Source organism: Typopeltis vanoorti, chromosome 25 (assembly GCF_054136105.1).
Source record: "Typopeltis vanoorti isolate ZY-2024b chromosome 25, IOZ_Tvanoo_1.0, whole genome shotgun sequence".
NCBI lineage: Eukaryota > Metazoa > Arthropoda > Arachnida > Uropygi > Thelyphonidae > Typopeltis > Typopeltis vanoorti.
Genome location: NC_143573.1, coordinates 34,352,110 through 34,376,294, shown reverse-complemented (window position 1 = coordinate 34,376,294; position 24,185 = coordinate 34,352,110). Strand labels below are relative to the sequence as shown.

General features: G+C 35.7%; 1 protein-coding gene and 1 long non-coding RNA gene across 3 annotated transcripts in view; one reads left to right on the top strand and one right to left on the bottom strand.

Moving 5' to 3' along the window:
• LOC150092644 (potassium voltage-gated channel protein Shaker-like) overlaps positions 1 to 24,185 on the top strand; it is a 709,278-nt gene that overhangs the window by 35,358 nt on the left and 649,735 nt on the right. The window lies entirely within an intron of this gene.
• The window catches only part of LOC150092645 (uncharacterized), a 405,687-nt gene that overhangs the window by 107,855 nt on the left and 273,647 nt on the right, over positions 1 to 24,185 (bottom strand). The gene's annotated exons all lie outside the window — the stretch shown is intronic.

Sequence of the window (24,185 nt, the reverse complement as noted above, 5' to 3'; positions counted from 1 at the left end):
GATGTTCGGCTATTGGAATCCCAGTATTATTCTCTGGGTATAGTGCAAGCCATTGTTGAAGTCTTGTCTCTGGAGGGTTTTTAGGTGGTTCAACAGTTGCTAGGAAGCATGTCGAGATATTAGTCTTTGTGTCACTGTGGTTTGCTCGAATAGTGGGTGGCATTCATCGATCATTTATTTGTCTGCTTCTTTCGTCAGCTGAGAATTCAGATCTTCGAATTGAAGGGGGGGGGTGTGCAATACCAGCCGAAGTTTACAGGTCTCTTAGTGGTGTTGTTTTCAGGCATCCCGTAATTAAGAGACGGCTTTCATTCAATGCTGGATCTAGTTTTTCATCATGGCAGGATCCGGACCATACCGTGCAAGAATATTCAGGAGAAGAATAACAAGGACCAAGCCAGAAAATCTCAGTGTGCTACGGTCTGCACCTCCATTTGGAGGAGGTAAGCTTTCTAAGTATGTTGTTTCATGCATTCACTTTTGCCTTTATTTTTTGTGTTTTATATAAAAGAGTGCGATCGAGAGTTCACACCGAGATCGATTAGGTTCCAGGAATGTTCTATATTAGAGCCTTCCCAAGAAATCTGTAGCTTCTTGTTGGCTTCTTTATTGTTAAGGTTGAAAAGGCCAGTCTGGGTTTCAAGGGGTTTGGTTTTAATTGATTACTGCTATAATATGTGGTTAGACTATGTATGGCAAGTGATGGAGTAGTTTCAATGGACTTGGAATTTTTTGATTGAGTAGCCATGGCAAGGTCATCAGCATAGATAAAATTTCTAGTTCCTGGAAAGATAAAGAGATTATTGACATAGATGTCGAAAAGTAATACACTTCCCTGGGGGAGGCCATTTTTTTGGAGGTGCCAGCGGCTCTTCCTACCCCCCCCCCTGGTCCACGTAAAAGCGTCTGTCTTCCAAGAGTGATTGGATCAGGAGGAGACAAGGCGATAGTCTTTAGTTATTCTGTATATTTTATTTCTGAGTGCGAGATGGTTTATGGTATCATATGCTGCAGTTAGGTCTACAAAGACTGCCCCTGTGGCTAGTTTTTGCTCATAACCATTTTCTGTATATTGAGTGAGGTTGAGAATTTGTGATGTGCAGGATTTGCCTGGTCTAAAGCCAGCCTGCTCAGCAATAAGATGGGTTCGATTAGGAGTTGCAGCCTATTCAAAATTAATTGTTCATAGAGTTTAAAGAGGTTGCTGAGTAGTGATATAAGTCTGTCATTTTCTGCTTCGGTTGAAGTTTTCCCTGGGAAAAAGGCCACTTTAGCGTGCCTCCAGATAGTTGGTATCTTTAGGGATCTGAGGCAAGTGTTGTATAGGTTTATTAACCACTCTTTAGTCCTGGATCCAAAATGCTTAATTTGTTCATTATAGACATCATCAAGGCCTGCAGATTTTCTAGATTTTAATAGGTTTATGGCAGCATTGAGTTCACTGATGCTGAAATCTGAGTTAATCACATTTTGTTCCTCACTTGGGGTTCTAAGTATCTTATTTTTTGGGTGCTTAGGGAATTTTCCATTTAGCAGCAGCTGGTGAGCAATTTGATTAGCTGTTACCTGCAGATGCTCATGTGGCTTAGTGAAATCCTTCCTAATTCTGTTGATAAAGTTCCATGCCTTTCTGCTACTATGGGTCATATCAAGGGCTTCTATTTCCTTTTTCCATGAGGAACGCCTTTCCTCTGCCATCTTGGAGTATAATTTTTCTCCTGCTTGGATAGTCTCTTCTGGGAAGGGGTTGGTCTTGTAAAGTTGTAAGTAATCAGCATACTGGGCTTGTATGTCACTGGAAAGGCCTGGAATGTAGTTTGTGCGGCATCCTCGGAGGGATGCGTTTGGTGATTTCCCTCAGTACTTTTATCAATTGGGGATACTCTCGAGGGGTTTGGAGGGACTAGTTCTATGGAGCGGCCAAGATCTTCCATGAAACCCTTCTAATTAGCTTTTTTTAATTAAATCGTCTGTAAGGGACTGGGTCAGGCATAATGGCTGGGTTGAATTCAAGCATTATGGGTCTATGTTGAGTATGTGAATGGGATTTAAAAACTTTTTAACACAAATGTTGTATATTTTTGAGAAAACAAATATGAGGTCAGGGTTATAGCCTCGCTTCCATCTTTCACTGGTGAAAGACGCAGCGAGTTTTGGATTATGTATCAGGTTTAAGAAAGGTTTTCAACCCATTTTTCAACAAGTTCTCCATCTTAGTTGGACTTTGTGTAACCCCAGTTAATGCTGTGGCTGTTAAAGTCACCTAATACAACATTAGTCATGTATGCACTATTGTTGAGGAAGATGTTGGGGAAGGAGAAAGCTTCTTCTGGAGTTTTATAAAGTGAGATATTTTTAAATGTGATTGTAATAATCTCAATGTTTCTGTCGTTCGTTGAGTTAATGGACGATGGGATTAAGTTTTCTTCTGAATATATTGCACTTCCATATTTATCATTGGGTATCTCTTTGATGAGTTTCATGCCATGGATCTAACGTCTTGTGCACCTTCCCCTGTGAGTTTCCTGCAGGCAGAGTACATCGCGGTCATTATCTCTGCAAATATTTGCAATGCGATCTTGCTTGACACTGGAAAAACCTTTAGTATTAAAAGATATTATTTTTAAGCCTGGGCCCAGGTGGGATCCTTTAGGACAGGAATTTGAGAGCGTTTTAGTTCGATCACTTGCGTTTGGTTGATAGCAGCTTTAGCTTCCCCTAATGGGTACTAACAGGGTGCGGGAACGAGAACCTAGCTGCTGCGTATCCCATTTCAACGCTAAAGTGATGCGCTTTACTGATATAGACGAAATGGTCGCCACACCGAGTGGGGCCACCGCTGAGTTTATGACCCTGCTCGGTGGTTGGAGTGAATCTGCCATTGGGCAGAGTCAATGCTGAGGGTTCCTCACTGGCAGGGTGAGTCTGCCCGATTGAAACCATCTTTGAGTAAAATGATCTTTCAGATCGCTCTCGTTTGCTGAGATTAGTTTAGAGTGATCTGGAGGATCGCCTGAGGTTTTGAAGCCCTCCCTTCGCTTATATAGTGAAATGAATGTGTATATTCGGAATTTTAATTGCATCCATTGAACACATAACACAGTCCGTGTTTTATGAATATCATTAACAAATCTTTTTTACTCATATTGCACGTGTATAAATAAAAAAAATCCATAAATTGCAATTACCTAACTTAATTTTTTACTTAATTTATTTGCTTATTCTGATTGTGCTTACTAATGGTACACGCCTGGGTATTTTGATCCATAGTTTCGTTTATTTGCCTAATTTTTTTGTAGTTTCTGGTGTTTAGTTTGATATGTTTATCGTAGTTTAACATTATTACCTACGACACCGATAATTTTTTAAAAATGTATGCATGCTTTTTTGTTTCTATACAACACTGTTATTCCGATACATAATCATCTCTTTTCAGTGATTTACGTTCCTAATTTTTCGACTCTTTTAACGCAGAAAATATTGGGTCCTAACCGAATTTTGTTTAGTTCTTGACAACCTAATCGGTTCACGAGTGATATTTCGCTTGCTATCAGTTCCGGTGGCATCACGAGGGAAGCAAAAGATCAGATAAGTGAAGCAGGACGATAGTGTTGAGGTAATGAAGCGATTGTGGGTTTAGCTGAAGTCACCTGGGTATTGGTTGCAGCTCTTTTAATTCACGTGTTTTCATGCTTCAGTTACTTGAGTCCTTTTACATTAAACATCATTATTATACGATACTTCGAATGAACTTACAGAAGAGCGAATTATCAAAATATACAAAAGTAACACACTCCGTGCATAACAGCACAAACTGGCAATCATTATTATAAACACTTTTATGGTTAAGAAAATCTTGCTACTATTTAAGAATATATTTAATCGAGTATTGCTTTTTTTTTCTCAGTGAGTTTTATGACGAGAAAAAAAGAGAAACCAAGATATGTTTTTCTTTTAAAATGATGTGCGAACAGTTAATGTGAAAGGTTTGTTTTTCTCCCTTGGCTTTTTAGTAGTTATTCGTGTATACGAAATTTGTAACGAAAGGCTGAAAATAAACGCTATGTAATGATAATTTAATTACTTTTTCTATCTTAATTCGCTGGTGCGATCTTTCCTGCATGCACTCTGTTCGAATTTATCGAAAAACGAAAGTATTTTTAAAGAAATTACTTTATTCATTATGCAAGCGAGCTTCATTGAATTCTTTCTTAATATGTTGCAAACTTTTAACTCTGAGTTCAAATAGTATCGCGCGCGCGATTTTTTTTTGAGTACAAGAACCGAGTTTGAAGATATTTATTCCATTCTTCATACTTAGGTAAACAATTCTACCTACAGGCAGAGTTTATTGAACTATAAGAGAACTCAGAACTAAAGACCAAACCCAAGATGGTTGGTGAGCTGACATAAGACTTTTTTTTATTTTTTTTATTTTTTACTAGTAGACCAAATATACTGGCGTCTTTTGGCGAAGAATAGCTTTGTTTGACAGTACTAGCGGCCGAGAGAGGGGTGGGCAGCAGCTGTTGGTCAACATCCACATATTTCTCGTTCTCCTTTTTCAATCCATTTACTTTTTTCTATGGATAGGGATTTATAGGGAAACAGTATTGCAGGTTTGTTTCCTGCAATCTCTAGCTGTATGCAGCAACAGATTTCTTCCCCCAATCACTTGCCCACTTACAGTATAGCACTATTGTGTTGTGTGTTTTAAGACCGCTCATGCGAATCATTTTTGTAACAATGTGGGAGAAAAGTATATCTGCATAATAGTGATTTTGACAAGAGATAGTGAAAACTTAACGAATTAAAGTATATATTTATGTAGAATATAAGTAAATATTATATTCTAAATGAAATATTTTAAATATTTTATTAAATTAAATTTTTATTGCATATTTACTAAATTTTATTAGTACACCACTTAGAAAATATGACTTATATAGTACATATTTTGCTTTTGAGTGTTGAAACACAAATGAGTTGGGAGATTCAATCGGCCGTGAGATGCGGTGATTGATTTTCAATCCAATACCCTTGGAGGGAAATGGATAGCAATGCTGTAGCCAATGAAGTTCTAACTGAGGCTCAGCTATTGCTGTTACCCTCCTGCCATGATCAGAGCTTTAGTTAATAGCTCCATAACACCTTATCCCTACACTGTCCTCTACAGATAACGGGGAAAATGAAAAGCATTCTTGCTTCGCCCCTTTAAGCCAGTCCTTATAAGGACTATAAGGACTGAAACACAAATGGATATATTAACATTTACCACTTAAAGCCACCTGTTTTAAGTCTAATTTTCCGATTTTTAGTGTACTTTCTACGCCCTAACTTTAACTCATAAATCTGTTTTTTTGATGGTTTCATATGTACACGAAGTAGAATATAGATGACCAAATCACGTTAATTGAAGGGCATTAACATTCTATGAAAAAAAGTGCTTCAAAATTAAAAAACAAATGGTTAAGTTTCAATCCTACCCCCAAAAAAAAGTTATCTAGGGACGAAGTAAAACTTTTAAGAGAGAAAGTAAAAGAAAGAATGAATGAATATGAAAAATTAACTCTTCTCAATGCAGATGGCGTGAGGAGTGACAAATTCAGAAGAGGTTGTTCAAGTAATGAGTGCCAAGCTATCAACTTGGTGTACGCGACATTGAGCGCACTGCTACCTCTTCAATGGATGAAGAAATGCAGGTGTATGAGGGCGAGATATTAGGGCTATTGCACAAAATGAATAAGAATTCAGCTATGGAGACTGATGGGATATCAGCAGATGCTAAAAGAGTGTTCAGCTGAACTGACTATTTCTTTCGCCTGGTTATATATAATTTGAGTCTCAGAACAGGGAAGATTCCGCAGGTGTGGAAAGGATGTATGGTAATCCCATTGCACACGGGTGGTGTACGGACCGATGTATCCAACTGTCAACCAATCAATACCTCAGGAGTGGTGGTGAAGATTTTGGAAAAATTGGTTAGGGCCCGTATTCAGAAATGGGTTGACAGCGAATCTCTACTTTGCAATGAACAACATTAGTTTACTAAGGGAAGGTCATGTTTTAGCAACTTGCTCACATTCTATAACAATATTACCACTGAGTTAGACAAGGTGAATGGATACGCCATGGTACTTTTGGATTTTGCCAAGGCTTTTGACAGAATACAGCATGAAAGACTGTTGCATAAATTGGAGAATATGGGTTTGGATTATAAAATATGAGCGTGGTTAAGAGGAGGGCTGACTGACAGATACCAAAAAGTGGTATACTGCTGAAGTGAGTCTTCAAGATTTAAGGTAACCAGTGGTGTACCACATGGGTCAGTACTTGGTCCCCTGTTATTCAATCTTTACATTAATGATATTGGGAAGGATTTGACAAGCGACGTTCAACTATTTGCTGATGATGCAAAGATAGGTAGGGTAATGAGGAATGCTGCTGATATGCAGTACTTGCAGAATGATTTGAATCGGCTGGAATTGTGAGCATGGGAAAATGGATATCAGTTCGATGTGAGTAAATGCAAAGTCATTCACTTCGGCATGATTAGATATCCAATGTTGTATTATATTGGTGAGATTAAGTTAGAAGAAACTGATGAGGCTAGGGATCTTGAAGTGTTAATAGATAGGAAGTTGAAATTTCGGGGCCATGTGGCAAAGATTGCCAATACAACTCAAAAGATAATTGCAATGCTGAAACGAACGTTCACATGTAAAAATAAGAAGTCATTTCGCCTCTTTACAAGGCCTTGAGAAGACCTCACTTGGACTATTGTGCACAGGTCTGGCTTCCCTAGTGATTTTGACACAGTGGAGAGAGTGAAAAGGAGAGTGTCAAAAATGATACTAGGATTGTGAAATACAGATTATGAAGACAGATTGAGAATTTGTAGACTGCATACACTAGCAAACAGGAGAAAGAGGGGTGATATGATTGGGAATTACAAACTTCTGAAAGGGTCATACAGGATTCCGATTGATGGAATTTTTCAATTTATGGAGGGTGGGGAAAGGACGAGAGGGAATCATTTGAAGCTGAGAATGAATACCACTAAGAAGGGTGTGAGGGCTAGATTTCTCTCTCAGAGGGTGATGCGTGATCAGAATGGATTGCCATTGGATGTCTTGTGTGCAAGCAGTGTGAATGAATTCAAGACTAAGAGTATGAGAGCTGGTGTGTGTGTGTGTGTGTAGTATGTATTTGGCCTCTCTCGATGAGTCTCTGACTCCCTGGAGGCCTCTTTTAATAATGATAATAATAATAATAATAATAATTTTGATACGTGGATAGAAGGCAAAAATACTCCGATTGTTATTTATTTGTTCCCTTCATTTTAGATAGTGACAGGAATTTTTTTAGAATCTGTGTAGTGTTGTGAAGCAAGCAAATTACAAGTTTAAAGTCTTTACATGTCATCAGAAAAAAGTAGAATAAAACATTTAAAAATTACACACACACACTGCTTGTAAGCTACGAGTTGTAGACGGTATAAATTGGAGAAATATGATGCACACAAATCAGCGCGACTGTGTTCTCGTCTGTCTGCATAATTCTTCGTAGACAATTCATCGCGGGAAAATATTTTGCAAGAAAATTTGAAATCCTATTGCAATGTCATTCCCATATATGAAAAAAAGAAATATTTTATGTATTTTATCATAAACATATATATCAGTGGTGTCGAGTGCCCATTTCGGTTGGGTGTGCTTTCATGTGGGTTATTCAACATGCACTACAAATTTCAAGTCAATTTGACCATATGCATGAGCGTGTGTCCCTAGAAAATTTTCAAGAGGGGTTAATTATTAACAAATAATTAACATTTGTTAATTATTAACAAATTAACAACCTTTCAAGAGGGGGTTAATTATTAACAAATAATTAACATTTGTTAATTATTTGTTAATAATTAACAAATGTTAATAATTAACATTTGTGATATGTGTGTCCTGTGAGTTGCTGGGTAGAGCGAAAGCACGATGCTATAAAGTCTAGACATGAATAAGTGAATTATGATGGCATAATTAAAAAAAAACCTATGAGGAGACAGAGAATGATAGGAATAAATATCGTTTGATGAAGCAGCAAATCATCTCGTAAAATTTGTTGCTAATGGTATGTGTATTTCTCTGGTCTCTGTATATTTCACTCCATTTTTCAAGAAATTTACTGAGATTCAGGATACATAACATCCGATCATTATCGGAATTATCCACACTTTCGAGAATCCTACATTCATCAGTTTTATTTATTTATTTTTTCTTAGTATCAGCAGTTCTTCTGTCTTATCAATCTCACATATGCTGGTATTTTGTTGTAGATCGTCTTATATAATACACATAATATTAATTTTTATTCAGGAATAGATATTTTTTACTGTCTGTTGTTTCCGAAGACTAGAATAAAAATGTCTCTATACCGTTAAAAAAACTTTGCAATCTGAACAGATGCTATACTGCATAGCAAGAGAAACGTTTACTTTTTTTCTCCTAACATCCACTTTCAAATTTTCACTTCCAGAAAACACGTGTAACAGCTGTTTGTAATACAGCCATCGGATTCAGTAATCGCTCAACACATGACAAGTTCACTTTGGTTTTCACAATAACCACAAATCAGAGCTGCTAGGTGAGCTTAAAATTTTAGCTCACCTAATAAAATTCTTAAATATGGTGCCCTTCCAGTTTTGTAAATATTAATATTCCATCGAGAGAACCTGTAATATCTAAATAAGAAAGAATTTTAAGATGAAACAGAAATTAGGAAACTCACCATTCAATAAAATATTACGTTCGCTGTATAAGAATAAAAATATTATGAAAATCTAATTCAAATCTAATGAAATAATACATAAAAAACATATTTTGTTAAATTTCTCTTGCACTGCATTTACTTTTCATATATCAATCCAATAGCATTTCAATTGCACCAAAAGGAGGTCCTACATCGTATTAAAGTGGGCGCCATGGTTGTTTTGTTCCTCACACTATAGTGTCCGTTAACTTCTTTCCAAGCAGTATATCTGTGTGTTTGTGTATATGTATAATGTGTGTGTGTGTTTTATTTTCATACCAGTAACTTAGATATCCGCGCAATAGAATTTGATATCACAGGGGTTTGCAAAGAACAAGTGCCCTGCAATTTGAAGTGATTGGTTAGAGTAAAACAAATTTTTTATAATTTTATTTAGCTCATTAATAATTAAAATTGGCCGAAATAAAATGGCCTTCATAACCGATAAAGAAAACAGGAAACATTCTTCCATCTAAAGGATAAGGTAACCAAATAACTCACTTTCATCGAAATACAAAATTATGCAGCTTAGATTTAATTTTAACTTGATGATTTCGCATAGAACGACCCTTAATTGGATGTATTAATATATTAATAATATAGTAATTTACTTTTGAGCGATATAATGTAATGCTGTGATATTGTAGAGTATAGTATAGTAATTTCGCATTTATATGATGCGAAACGTATTAATATAGATTGAGATACGTTCTCGTTCCTAAATATGGACTGGTCTAGATTTTTTTAAATAAAGTTTCAGTTGAGTGGTTTTTATGATTATTGCATAACCGCATGGTATATGCCTTCCGTATTTGAGTAATGTACGCATTGAGAATGATAACTATTATATGTTTCAATGCGCATTATTCTACTATAATTATTTCTGGTTATCTAGAATAGTCTAAACGTGACTTCAGAATTGTATACTTGGATTCCTGCTATTATGAATGTGTAAGATCAGGAACCCCCAAAAAGTAATATGTATGCTCAAGTTTGTAATAACTGTCCTTTTAGGTAATGACTGGAATGTCATTAGAGGATATTCCAGCTATAAAGCTATTATCCTCCCTCCTCCCACCACTAATGGACCTACCCTCACTTTCATTATCTCGGTTTTTTTGCAACTTCATCTATCAAATTTCAGGAGGATTCAGACGGTCAGCATATGTTTGGGATAAAGGAGGAGGAGGATGAATCATATTCTGGGGGAGTTTCATATCCTATTTATATGCTAATTTTCTTTCTTTTCAATATTTTATTTTTATCTTATTTTATAATTATCCTGGCGTTGCGTGGATAATTAACTCTATTATCACGGTTAATTCAATCAAGAGTTTTGAAATCTAGCAGTTTAGTATAATTTATGTCTTATAAAAGGTTTCTTATTTCAAATATATATATATATATATATATATATATATATATATATATATATATACTGTACTGAGTTTGCGTGCATCTGACCGAAGAAAGGCTGTTGTTAACTTGTTAACGGTTTAAATCTACACTGAAATAACATTGAATTCTTACCGCCTGCCTAGTATCATATTGGGCAACCTCTTGCACGGATAAGGACTGAACAAAACCGTTACATTCATTCCGCTACGGCATATCCAATGACAGCGGATATGCAGTAGTAAACTGTAGATTTACAATCATGTTTGCATCCGTTCTACAACAAGAAGAATGGAAAATAATAGAGAAAGAAGAACAGAACGCTCATGGAATGCACGTTCCAGAGCATCTCGTATCTGTTTGATTAGCAACAGATGATGATCTCCATCTGTTCCTCGAACAGCGTGGGCTCGGTGACAGTGCATGCTTTGGTAAAACTACAATAGGATTGCGATGATAAACAGACAGACTTACCCATATAACGGAACTCTGTCGTGTGGGTGGTTGGTCTTCCTTGCGGACTTCGATTTTCAAAAGTCAAAATCGTTTACGTTTTTGATTTCTGCCAGCTAAATGGAAGAAATGCTGGTATTTTCCTGTTAACAATAACCTAATGCAAATTGTCCACCTACTCACGAAAGTACAGACATTCCTCTTCAAACCCCCTTGACCTTTTCCTAATCAATTCTCCTTACAAATACACGATTTGTAAGGAGAATTGATTATCTCTCGATACTCTGGTTATGTAAAACCATAACTACACCCACAATTCCATATTTTCCGGATTTTTTTCCCCCACGCAAATCTCGACCTCACCCAACTACTATGGCTGCCAATGGGACGACTTCCATCATCCTCAGGGTGGATTAGAATCCCATGTAGTAAGCGATGATCCTTTATAAAGACTTTTCACATGAAGGTGAGAGTTCCCGTCTCACCGGTTTTTTCCCCCTCACAGTTCAGAAGAACAACCCAATTAAGAAATTTAATGCACTTGCTCGTAACCTTAGTTGCTTCAGCCAAACTTTATTGACGGGATATTCTAGAGCTAATTTAGCTCCTGTTCTTTCTCTTATACATCACTGACATTCTTTTATAATTACAATCCTGCGCATTTTGAATAGGATTTAAGGTACACCCCGTTCTTCATTTTAATTTGACGAAGTTTGTAGTCATTCGACTTCCAAAGCTTCTAAATTTTCGTAGCCAATGCTTTTAAGCACATCCCTTTGCCCTGCGCCGTTCGGGTAAGGTACGGAAGATCTAGTGACGTTAGTATTAATACACACACACATACAAAATTTTGGACTTAATACTAGTCTATTCAGTTCCCAATAACGTGTCCTTTTTCGCGCAAGATACAATTTCTCTCTAGTACAGTTGCAAAACCTTTACATACCTGAAGCTGCCCAACTTTAGAATACATTCCTCATATTTGGGAATAGTGTACGAACGAAATGCCTAAAATGTTTTCTGTTATCCTGTGGATAATAATAATTTAAATAATAAATAACCTAAAAAGCAACGATCACAGTATCGCAAGCACGCTGCAACATTTGTCCTTCAACTAAAAAAACTTGAATACTATGTAGGAGGCAGAATCTTAATAAGAGCTTTTCTCCCGGCAGATCAGTTAGCCGGTTCCATATGTAAGTGATACTGTTTACTCAGTCAGAAAACTTGGTATATAAATCCACATACCAGACAAACCAGCAGTAGAAAACGCTGAATTAAGAGATATAATACATTGACCTCATAGCCTTAGCGGCTTAGGCCGTAAGCTATGAGGTCAAGGTTCTTACACTCTTCCTTCCCCCCCCCCCTCCTACTCTACCAGTGAAAACTCGACTAAATGCTGGTCAACATCGAGTCATTTCACAGTTCGACTAAATAACCTACAGTCTAAAAATCCATATAAATGTCCCTCACTTAATAGATGGAATTCATACCAACGTCTTTCCAATAGAAGAGCAAACATTGCTTCTTTCTCTCAGTTATGGAGGCATCCTGATGAAAGCAGAAGTGGTAGAGCTTTCTTCTGGAAACTTGTTTTTTTTTCTCTCACAAAAACTAGACCAATCTTGTTTCATCCCATCTACTTCTGTTCGTTAGAACAATCTGTCGCACATCGTTATTCCCAAAGACTTCAACCTGCAGATGTTAGAAAAAATGCGATTCTGGATTCTATTCAATTTACGTTAAATATAGTCGATTGACCCAAACCAAAATTTATGAACTTTGTCAGAAATGATGTTATGACTGAGAAAGGGAAAGATATAAAGTTAAGTAAGATTTATTTGAAATTTTCTTTCGCGTATGTTTTCATTTAACCTTTTATTCTGCCATTTCGTATCCAACGAAACCATCGTGAAGTAATTTTCAAAACGTACATCACCAAAGGTAACATCAATAGGAAAGAAAACAGATAGCAAAAATACCGTTTAGAAAACAATTCTTGGATAATTTATTTTCCAAAATCCAACCCTAAAATGATGCATTTCTCAAAAGATGATAAATGCTGAGCAGACAGACCTGATCTGTAAGATGGAATAGATTTTCAACTCAGGTAGCGCACCTTACTAAATTGATATCAAATGTTTCACGCTTTGATCGCGAATCATCGTGATAAATGGCAATATAAACTGTTTTATCATTTTATTAATGCCTTGCTAAACACCAGAAATAAATAATATTTCGAAGCCAAAATGGGTCATTCTGACTTTCATCAGACATCTAGCATATCATGATTTTGCCAACTGATCCCGATGTTAAGCAATCCTCATAGGAGTCACCTGATCATCCATTTTCCTACAAATACTTCTTGAAACAAGAAATAAGAATAACCAAAGAATGCCAAGATACGAAAAAAATAAAATAAAAGTAATGATTAGCCGTTTATAAAAACAGTCGCCAGGATAAAGTTTGACCTACTTTATATACCTAGCAGTGATTTTCGGTAACGTCTTAGTCTGTAGCAGTTTACTCAAACTATCAGACGTTTTCTAGAGTCATTTAACTTGGGAAAAGTTTGGGAACCAATTATAATATTTACGAGCAATATTAAATAAAATAAGTTACCAAAGTAACTTATTTTAAATAATGTATTTAAAATAAGTTACTTTTTAAAGCATCAAAACTCATTAGATAATCTGCACTGGTTGTTCCTGATTTTTTTAGTTTTTAATGACAAAATTAATATTTTTTCCTTGATAATCCTCTGAACAAATGAGGGTTTTTTGAATAACAGACGTTTATTAGTTCCATAATTGCAATTCAACATATTTCTACAAAACCATCGCAGCCTTTTAAAATTCTTCAACAATACTGTTTTAAAATGTTACTTCATTTATTACAATTAAATCCGTTTTCTTACTAATGGTAGTAAATAAAAAAAAGCTAATTAGTCGTTCCTAGTACAAAAACTACGAAACAAAATTAGATGAATGGAAAATCTATCTTTGTTCTAGTTTTAGAATTTCCTTTTCCATAGGCTGTTTATACGAGCAATATTCCATCTTGCTAATCATCATGACTTTTTCGTCCTCCAAACACACAGCCGAGAGACAAAGAGAATGGTTTTGAGTTTAACAACTTAACAATTAAAATTGGATTTCTTTCTTTATTGTTCCTTTTATATGTATTGTTGAAATTGACAGGAATCTGAAAGAACAACGCAAAAGTTTTTTTGTTAACGTACATACGTAGTCTTTGTTATGTTGAATATCATTCGAATATGAAATTATAAATTAAATAATAGATTTTTTTATTCTTTTTTATTTATGCACTGTGAATTATCTCATGTCTATCTTGTCTATCCTGTTGAATATTTGACAATATTACGAACACGGTTTCTTTGGAGAAACTAATTCAATCTCAATTGAATTATAGTAGTTTTCCCAGCATTTCCCCTGTTATAGCAGCATGCACATGCATCACTAATGCTATGCAGTGAAGTAACCTGTCAGATTCACTTCTGTAGTAAAATAAGCATAAACAAGTCTAAGGCGAAAAGAGTGAAACTAGTTTATATGTCCACAGTTCACAAGCTCTGTGGACTTGAACACAAAAAAGCGAATATCATTAAAAGGGGGGGGTCTATCTATTAATTTTTAAAAAATCATCCACAGCCCTCATTTCTGCGTTTTCAGACTTAAAACAAAACAGTCGCATTTCCTTTCATTATGATTTCATCCCTGATTCTTCTGTCGTTCTATTTTCTAGTACGAAATTCACGTCTTGAACTTCTTAAATGAAAAGAAAAGAAGTCAACGTAATCAGAAATTCACTCGGTCCTTCACGACGTGAGAAACTTTTATAAGATGATCTTAGCGAATCCGCCAGTCTCAACGCACGCGGAGTTGTTTTCCTTCTGCAAAATACACAAACCGGCCAGAGAACACACGCATGTAATCTGCCTTCATCATCGTGGTTGTCTTCAGAAATTTCAACTGATTCCACCGTCACCAAATTTTCTTCGTTATTATAGCGAGTCTGCTATCGAAAAAGTGATGATGATAATCTGTCATTATAGTTTCTGAATAAATAGAAGTAGCCCTACTGATATATTCATCTTTTATCATGTATATTCTAGTTATCTGTTCAATTATTTTCCACTTTTTCATTACTTTCAGCCCCTTATCAGTAGCCGATTTTTCACCATAATTCTAAACCTATCGAAGCTTATAAATTGGGTTATTTAGTGTTCTTTAATTTGAATTAAATTTATTTTCGGATAATTTCAATCTTCTTTATCGTCGTATTGCTGCTAACAGTAAAGGTAACATACAGTCACATTTCTCATTTTACCATCTTTTTTTTATTTTTTATAACTGCATGCAATGGTTAAGTTTTGCAAATCGAACTTCATGTGAAGTTCCATTGTAAGTCTTCGTATCGGTCTTCAAATTTCCGTTGTATTGATTCTCTCTGGTATTAATAAGCATTTAGATGGATTTTGAAATACAATCCATCTTTTCCATTTCTTATATGTCGTGATTCAGCTTAGCGATCGAATTTATAATCTTCCAACCTTCTTATTTAATCATGTCAGCAATAACTTTATTTACAAGCTTACCAGATGATGATAAAATTAATTTTTACATAACATGCAGATTATTGGGAGCTGAGCATGTCTTTACTGTCACTTTCTTTGTTTCTATTTGCATTATATGTGACGTTAATGAAAGTATTTTTTCACCAGTTAATTATTATGTCAATCTTTGATATCCGTGTCCCTAGATTTTTCATTATGCTTTATTTTTTTTTTTAGTTATTTCCCTCGAATTATCCCAAGAATAAATCATGAAAGTATAAATACGTCAAGTAGTCCGTGCGACTCTGTTGTTATGAATGAAAGAAGATTAATCGATTTTATGGTAGCTTTTTTTTCTTTTTAGACCGTCTTCATTAAAATCCAACGGATGACTAGTTGCTAGTAGCAACAATGTCGAAGGTGTTCCCATGAGTCAGGTAATGAAGAAAATATCTGTCCAAGTTAACTTAGAAAAAAAAAATTCAGATTGTTCAGTACTTCATGAGAAGTGGGAATAAAAAAGTACTGTTAAGAAAGTTTTTCTTAGCAATGAAAGCAAATGAAGAGAGAGGAAATGTAAAGAGAACAAAGGAAGAAAGAAAGGATAGTGAGAGGAAAAGAAGAAATATGTAGAATTTTGCATATAATTATACATGAAGTTGCGCATTTAAATTTATTCGGGTTTATTAAAATGTTATGTTTAAAAAGTAGATTAAATTAGTTTCCAGCATCACGAAATTCATTGATTTTCATCTCCAAAAATCACTAATACATAATTAATTTTCTTTTCTGTATTTGTTGGTAATCACTAGATTTCCATACTTCCAAGATATTAAGTTATTTTCGGTTAGTGTTGGTAAGAAATGAGGAGCGGTCTACGATTTAATTTATTACATTCTTGAAAAAGCAAAAATTATTTGATGTCAATTCACTTTAGATGTGAACTTTAAAAAACCTGCTGCAAGGTGGCGCTGCGATGTGACCATCTTTGGTTGTAGTGGATGGATGGAGATGTTGGTTGGAAAGAAGAGAACGAAATCGAAAATTAAAACAAGAGAAATCAAAGATATAATTCTGAAACTATAATTTAAAAATATGTTTTTTTCATTAAAAAATAAATATCCATAGACGAAGATAGTTACCAGTCACACACACACATTTTTTTTTACTAAAATGGATAATTAATTATAAATAAAAATGTTTTTTTGCGTTTGGATTTTTAATCAAATTCGAAATAATTTAAAAAAAAATGCAATTTATATTTTAATAATATTTAGAAGATGATTGACGTGTAATTTGAGTGAGTGAGTTTGGCACAGTGTTTCAGCTTATTAGGGATGGGATCTAAAGGTGTATGCCTATAGTATTACTCCTGAAATTAGTTCCTTTTTCTTAAGACGTGCGATATTCCTACTTCAGTCCTCTTTATTGAGATCAGTGTAATTTCTTCGGTTCTTCTAGGAATTGCACAAATACTTAAATATTTATTTTTCCTACTATCCAACATGCAATGAATCAGTCAGATGATTTTGCTCACACATTTTCACGATTCAAATGGAACATTAGTGACCGTCATATCCACGGGGATTCCAGCTACTTCTTCTACAGATCACTAAAACTTCGTCTAATTTCTTCTTATGGTTCTCATCGCTTCAACCGCCTGTCAGTTTTTCTTACGAATCTCTCCACTGTGTTAGGGCGAAGACTGTTTCTCACGAGGTAGTTGGATAGCCATTCACATGAAATTGTAAACGAAAAACCTCATCCACTTCAGAAGACTCACTCAGGTTTTCGTTTCTGGCCATAAATGTTCATGTGTTTCTTCTAAAGTTGTTATTAAAAAATTGTTTTTCTAATTGGAAGATGATTTATATTGACTATCCTTTGAACGAAACTGTTAAGGCTTTTATAAATGAAAGCATGTTAAGAATTTATAAAGTCTGTTTATTTGGATCTGAATGTCGTTTACAAGCCAGTTTTTAATTATAAAAAGGGAACTTTCTTTAAATATTAATTTGAATTTATATCATCCCACATGCTGCGAAGAATTTATTATTTTCATCATAAAAAATTCAATGATGAACAGCATAACTCAAAGTAGTAATTTGCAAGTGAACTTACTGAGATATTCACTGTTTTTAATTTCTCCAGTTCAGTGTTTTTTAAATTAATTGAATTTACAAAACACTGAACTGGAGTTATTTAATATAAACAAATAAATCAGCTAACGCCTCGTATTCCCTAATAGAGAGTAGACGAGGCCTTTATACCCTATCTAGCTTTTGCAGACTGAGTGGGCAGTTTAATCTCCACTGGTAGCCAATCAGAGATAGTTGGCCCATGTCTATCACTAATTATAAGCGGCTACTGATGAAGAGACCAGCAAACAGGTGCTGCCTTTTTCCTTGGCATCAAAAACCAAGTGAAGACGGTTTTTGGCACCCTCTTCACTTGGTTTTTGATGGTGCCTAAGCCTAATGTTATTGTCTGAAATAATGTGGATACCACGGTCGATTTTCTTGAGTTTATGGGACGAAAAACCCGAGCTTCCGGGAGAAAAAACCCGCTTGCCGTGCCAGAGATCGACTAACTCGGGAACCGGTCGAAAATAGGCTTAGAAAAAGTTTCTCCAGTCGGCGACTAGACTTGAACCTAGATCTAACTTCGAGCAGCCAAGCGCCACTTCCACTCAGCTACACATGCCTTAGTTATTTAATATAAATTTTATAATTATTAGATTTACATTAGTTAAAATGAGATTTAGAACTTACGTTTTATATTCTTAAATAGCTAAACTTGTTTTAATTACAATAAGCGTCGAGTTGAAATTTAAATATTGAAAGGGATACGAATTCAAGACAGACGTTAAAAATAGAATGCATGGAGATTTATAATTAAATTAATTAAATAAAATATAAATAAATTGAAAATGATCAGACTTGTAGAAACATTTAAAATAGACATTCAGTTTATTAAATTAAAACTAAAATAATGAATTAAAGAAAATTTTGCCAAATATCGCTGTCGTCACCATTTTAGTGTCTAATATTTCATAAATAGCAACAAATATATTGGTTCGGACTGCGAGATGTTTCGGAGTATACTCGTTTATCTGATTACGAGCTTCGCATTCGGTCAGGCTGAGTGACAGTTTTCTCCAACACCAAATATTAAATTCCAGTCTCTGACGATCCCGTACGTCCGATCGCCGTAACAATGCGAGTGACATGATTAACGGGGGGAAATGCGAAACGAACATTTTAAGTGATGGTAGGTGCAGCGGTGCTCGAGATCCTAGAAACTACTATTGGGCGAGACATTTACACCCAGCAGAATCCGTAATACGTATGATGACTGAGTAAAATGCATTGCAGACGCATCTGGCAATGAATGAGAGAAAAAAGCAGTTCATTTCGAAAAATTAATATTTTTCGAAATGAACTTTTAATTTAATTTTTGTTTCTAATCATGTTGTCTGTAAATTATGATCATTGCCAATGATAATTTGTATCTGTTTGCATTTGGATCAAAAGTTAGGAGTTTTAACGATAAATTACTTTATTCTTTGGATAATCATTAGCTGTTGTCTTTCTATTATGATTGCAGCTGACATAAATCAGTCAATAGAGGTCAAGATTACTGAGGTATCACTAAAAGCGTGCTTGTGTTTTATATGTGCGTCATACAAAAAACAACGAAATCAGTTGAAGTGTTTTCCACCGAAGCTTATGATCCACAGCTATGTTAGTGTCTGTTACGTGTCTCCAAATGACATCCTCACCGCTGTTATTTAAAAATACTTCATTTCTCCTATTGGTTTTTTATTTTATGCATCTACTTCGAATTGAACAATATTATTTCCAATATTATTACGGCTATGCAGGGTTGAGTGTTGTTAGTGTCGAGTAATAATTGTTCGATTTTCGTAATTAATTATGAAATGTAAAAAATATAAACGCTAATCTATGTCGTTTGTTTATAGCAAATGATATCCTTTTTCCCCCTGCCCCAAATCCCATCATTTGGGCTCTGTTGTTAGTTCATACATATACTCTCCACTGATGAAGAAAAATCTTCAAACTGTTCCACAATCTGATGTACGGAAACTGTTCAAAGCCTTCAAATGTTAAAATTAAGAGGAGCTAATGAAATAACCTAGTGTGCCGCACAATATTAGCCATCCGAAATCGCCATTTCTGATATACCCGGACTGTGCGTGTGGCGCATAGGTGGTAGCCATGATGCAGCAATATTGTCATGACTACCAGATATTACGTTGTCTAGAGTATGTTCAGAAAACTAGACGAATATGCAGCAGTCGCGATGATCAAGAGAAACGTAACTCTCTGGTTAACGTACTTAATTTATGACATTTTTCGCGATACATGAAAACCTCCCGATTGTGGCATTTTGTCTCTATTACACTGCATCAAACTGCAGGAAGTCACTCAAAAGAGCCAAGGGACTTTTGAAACCAAATGGAAATGGCACAGTTGAAGAATGTGCTCCCCCATCGTTGACATAGATTCTTGCTTAAATATTTGATCTCTTCACTGGAAACAAAAAAAACTTCTATGACTCAGCGAATGAAATTTTCCGGTTACCAGCTCTTCCTTAGCTAAAAGGTTATTCAGTAGAAGTATTAAACTAAACGAATGTCTCTGTGAGCACATGAAAATAAACAAGTAAAGAAACGATGGTAGAAAAAAAAAACCATAAAGAAACCATTCATTATCGTAATGTTTCTACTCTAGGCATGAGTTTATCACCAAAAATGGTTCGACTTGAAACTAAAATGCCAGATTTTATTAAATGTCATTTAATGAGAGTAGAAGTATTATTACGTGCATGATAACAAAAGAGTAGAATGCGGGGGTCCTACCCTCGTCTAAAAACAAAACAAATGCCCCATTGCTGGTACTTTGTTTTTGATTTCTTAGATCCTGGATTCTAAACTATTTCATCCAACTTTATTCCGACGGTTTTTCATAACAATATTCTGCGATAAAGATGTATTGATGGCCAAGATTTCATTTCGAATTATCCGAAGGATACAAACACTTTTGCAATTTCACTCTTCAAAAGAGAAGACAGAGAGAGAAGATTATACATATAATCATTTTTTACTTTTACTTTTAAAACTTGCTAAACGTTCAGAAATCTGTAATCATTGAAAATATACTCAGTAGAAAAAATCTCCATCATTCTCTCTCAACACAGCTTCCGACACGTCGAGTTTAGCGCTGACGTAATTCTTCCCGCGGATGTCCCACGGACATATTCCGTTACCATGACGACGCGACTTATGACGTTTGTGTGCCCTCCATTGCATGCTCCCTCACCAGTAGATAGATATTAACGTTCCATCGGGAAAAATATTCCACTAAAAGGTTAATAACTGTGCATCTGTATTTGCCGATCAAACCAGCAACAACAAAACCCTGAACAAAGATCAAGGGGATTCTCCCTTTAAATGTAAACTCCTTTAAATTGCTAATTTAATTGGTGCACTCTACAAAGCTTACTTTAAATAACAAAAGATAAAGTTTGTGCTGAGCATTAATGCCTGTATTAATGAAAGTGAATAGGAGATAGCCCAAGATCTAATTGAGATTGTGGCTTATTAACGCGATGGTTGATTTAAGCAAATACAGTAAATAATGAATGAATACGAACACCAGAACAGATTTCCCTCACGAGCGATGAGAGCGTGGTCTTCATGCATATGAAATGGAGAACGTCATCATGTATATTACGAAGTGTGATGAGACTAGAATCTGGAAGAGGAGAATATCTGGGATTATGAATGTACCGTATGTGCTGATTTCACGTAGCGCGCGAGAGAGAGAAATAGGGAGTTATTACTGCAGGAATATATAATTCAGTTTGTTTTGGTAAATACACCTCGGTTGGTGACTGTGAAGCTTACAAGGACATTATTATTTGGTTTATTGCTACATCTGCATTATTCAGGGCGGAAGTGCTGTTAGCAAACATCTGGAAATGGGTGCCCAACGAGATGAATGTCAGATCCACTTAGTAAAAGACAAGGAATAGATGCTCCTTGTAGAACATGTGGGAAAACAAATGGAAAAAAAAGTACGGGTTTCTTCTTCTTTTTATGATTTCTTCTCTAGATGACATAGAAAAGATGCATAAATGTGTGCATAAACGTAGTAGCGTGTAATTCATTTAAGAAACATCAATCCATAAACTCTTTTGAATAACATTATAGTGGATAAGTTATTTCTGTATATCAAAAACAGTTTTAATGATAGTTAGTGCATAGCTTCGGTGGTTTAGTAAAACTATTTGCTTCGACGGTTGAGTATAGTGGGTTCGAGGCTCACTGAAATATGGATGCGATGCTCTCTACAGTCTAACAGCTCATAATGGATGTAGACCTATTATGAAATAACTGAATCGAAATTACTGGATGCTGGGAAAATCATTTGACGAGAAAGGCACCCCAGTTTAAGAGGAACCGAAAGCATCGGCGAAGAATGAGTTGATAGACCTAAACAAGCACTTTCACCGGAAGTGGCTAGATGTCACCGGATTCACTTGTGACTCCATTCACGCCATACTCTGAAGGGCAACTCAGATGTTAATGCAAGAACGACCTTGTCAACGTCGTTCTTGACGTTTACGTTCCAGTCCAGTCCAGAGACAGGAAGGGCTGTTTATGGATAAATGCTACCAGGACAAAAATATATTCAGTGTTTAGTAAATGGTTGTTGAAGTTAGTCGTGAGTTGTCGCTCCCCTACTCCACAGTATTTAATCCTTGATAATTTTATAGTTAGGACACGTTTGTTTATTTATTCGTCTGGGGTTCCCCCCCCGTTCCTTGATCGTCCCTTAGGACTGGTTGAGCCCTCAATGTAATTTTGACTGTAGCCTGTGTGTGTTCAAGGGGCCGGTTTGCCTGCTAGTGGGATGAAAACCCCCAGATAAACTGGTGGGGGGGGACCCTGCTGTCCACGTCCAAGACTGGCTAACTTGGCTACGGCAGATCCTTAAGCTCCTCACGTCGTCGACGGCAATCGAACCTAGGACACTCCATCCCCAGGCGTATGGTTGCGAAGCGTCTAACCACTAAGCTAACCACGCGAACGTTAGGACACGTAAAGAATATAAACACACACACACACACACACACGATCACGGTCTGTTATAACGTATACGCTGGAAAGCGAATATGTTAGACTGCGGGTTTGAATCCCGCCATGAGCATGGTTACGTCACAAGCAGAAATATAAATATTTTCCCAAGACGAACTGGATTACCATGGGAGAGACCTTCACCCAGCAGAGGTTGTAATCATGTAATTAATGTTTTGTTGGAGTTTGAGACAAATATGATGTTATGAATACTTTAACGAACGTATTAGGAATTATTTTACTTTTATTAGACACATTATTGTAACATATTTTATTTAAAATTCGCTTTTAATTATAAATTAAAATTTTTCTAATTTTTGTTTTTAATTTACACACCTTTAAATATTCTATATCATATTTATAAAAATTTGAATAATCTAGAAATTTTGTTTCGAAGACTAACCATGGAACTCTTCAAGCAACCAATCAGCAGGGTGATACTAGTGGCATCACATCGAGCACACTGGAACTCATCTCCAAACTAACGATATTCACTGACATCAATGACACAGTGGGACTGGAATACATGATGTGGTACTTCTGATGCTCTCAAACTACTGTTCACTAGGGATAGCATTTTAAGTAATTATAATCATCCTATATAAGGATCATGTAAATAGTGTAAAAGATTTTCCCATTCGCATAGAATATATTGAAATCTTTCTGACTTATGCGGGAAAAAAACCCAGAAGCGAATGCATAGAAAAAATAATCTTTTTTGTATGTAATGCGACATTACTCGAACTTTATTGACATTTGTATAGCGGTCCGTGGCGAGGGTGAATAAAAGTTATGCAACGTGAGATTCACATACTTCTAGGAATGTTTCTAGACGTCTACTGTCCGGAGATCCGGTGATATATGTCAGCTTCCCGACCACACACACACACACACACATTCCGTACTAGTTGAAGCTAGACCGAATAGGATTGGGAAGAGAAGAACGGTTGGAGGGAGATAAAAAGAAAAGGGAAGTGAACGGTAGCGTCGCACTGCTGATCGATTGACCTCGAAGACCTTTGCCGACAGTACGGCCTACGGAGTTTCTTATAACCAACGTTATGATGTATTCCGGAGACACTTCAGCACCTGAAGATGGTATGCCGCTGACACCGATCAGTGGATGACGTTTTGTGCATGTGGGCACGTGGCAATCAGATGCATTGGTGATGTTTTGTTTGCCGCTGTTATGCATCTTTTTTTAAATGTTTTTTATGCATCTGTGCTGCTCTTCTGTGGTGCGTTTTTTTTAAAGATTACTTCTTTTCTTTTTTTATGTAAGGAAAACTCTTTGCACACTTCTACTCTTCAGTGTCATGTGTAATACGTAATCTGATATCAATGGGATGCAAATATACAATGTTTCTGAAAGAACAACACACGTTCTTTGTTGTGATTGGTGTAAAGTGAAATATTAAAATGTCATCTAAAATCTTAGAATACGAAATATTCGAATAGTTAAAGTTATTGACATTTTTATTGTATTTACTTGATTGTCGTAAAACGTATCGACTGCATTTCAGTATTTTAAATGGAATATTATGAAGAAATGTAAAAAAAAGTTGAAGTGCACAAATCATACATAGAAGATATTGGGATGATTTGCTGACAATCATAAGAAAATATCTGAAACCCCACATTATATTCGTATATAGAACTCCGGTCCTTATGATACTTGATATAAAAACCTTAATAGTTTGAAATCGGAAAAAGAAAAAGTCTTTATTCATTTGATAGTTTGTCCAGGACAACATCAGCTTATATAAGTACGATATACTCTTGTAAGGAAAGTAA